The sequence below is a fragment of the Chiloscyllium plagiosum genome, unplaced genomic scaffold, assembly GCF_037043375.1.
Source record: "Chiloscyllium plagiosum isolate Xiang-an unplaced genomic scaffold, Cpla_swu_hap1 HiC_scaffold_27, whole genome shotgun sequence".
Classification (NCBI taxonomy): Eukaryota; Metazoa; Chordata; class Chondrichthyes; order Orectolobiformes; family Hemiscylliidae; genus Chiloscyllium; species Chiloscyllium plagiosum.
This window is the reverse complement of record NW_028270165.1, coordinates 84,876,301-84,877,026: the sequence shown is the minus strand read 5'-3', so window position 1 is coordinate 84,877,026 and position 726 is coordinate 84,876,301. Positions and strand designations below refer to the sequence as shown.

At 45.9% G+C, this 726-nt stretch overlaps 1 non-coding gene across 1 annotated transcript; it reads left to right on the top strand.

The window, feature by feature from the left end:
• Positions 1–262: 262 nt before the first annotated feature.
• On the top strand, positions 263–334 carry trnaw-cca (transfer RNA tryptophan (anticodon CCA)). Its single transcript has one exon. It is a non-coding gene; the product is annotated as a tRNA-Trp (tRNA).
• The last annotated feature ends 392 nt before the right edge of the window (positions 335–726 follow it).

The following is a 726-nucleotide window of genomic DNA, read 5'->3' as shown; positions in this document are numbered from 1 at the left end:
ATATAAACCAACGTTTTCCCAATCACCATCAGTTCTGTGGAAGGGTCACCGGCAACTCCTGTTTTTTGTTTCAAATATACAGCATCCACAGTTCTTTCACCTTTTTATTGAGGTAGAGTTGGAAATTACTTCGAGAGACAGAAGGAGTGGGGGCAGAGACAGAACAGACATGAACTGTTGATCTCCGTTGTTACTCACAACGTAAAATCATTGCAGTGCGATCACTTCCCTTAAGCATGAATAGAAGTCGCGGGTGATCCGTGAGCTTGTGGCGCAACGGCAGCGCGTCTGACTCCAGATCAGAAGGTTGCGTGTTCGAATCACGTCAGGCTCACTGACGTCAACTTCTTACATTTCAAATCAAGAAAGGAGAACGTTCACGCCGGGTATCTGTTGAGCCAAATCTTCTTTGCGGAAATTTTCGATCACACGTGAAGCTTTGCTGTCAGTTTGATTTGTGAACACTGTGTCAGGGAGGTGGTGTGCCAATTGTCTGGGTAAATGCTCAGCTCCCCCAGTTCATCACGGGATTTAAACACAGCCGCCTCCCTCTGGGCAGCCGCTTCATTCAGTTGGTGACAGCGCGGTGTGAATAATGTAATACCGATAGTTTTACAACATAATACAGAGACTCCCAGCTTTATGTTTCAATCTATCAGGAGAGTGTTAGCGAGTTCAGATAGAAATGTTTCCCACCAACTGCAAATCCTTTCCTCTCACTGGACA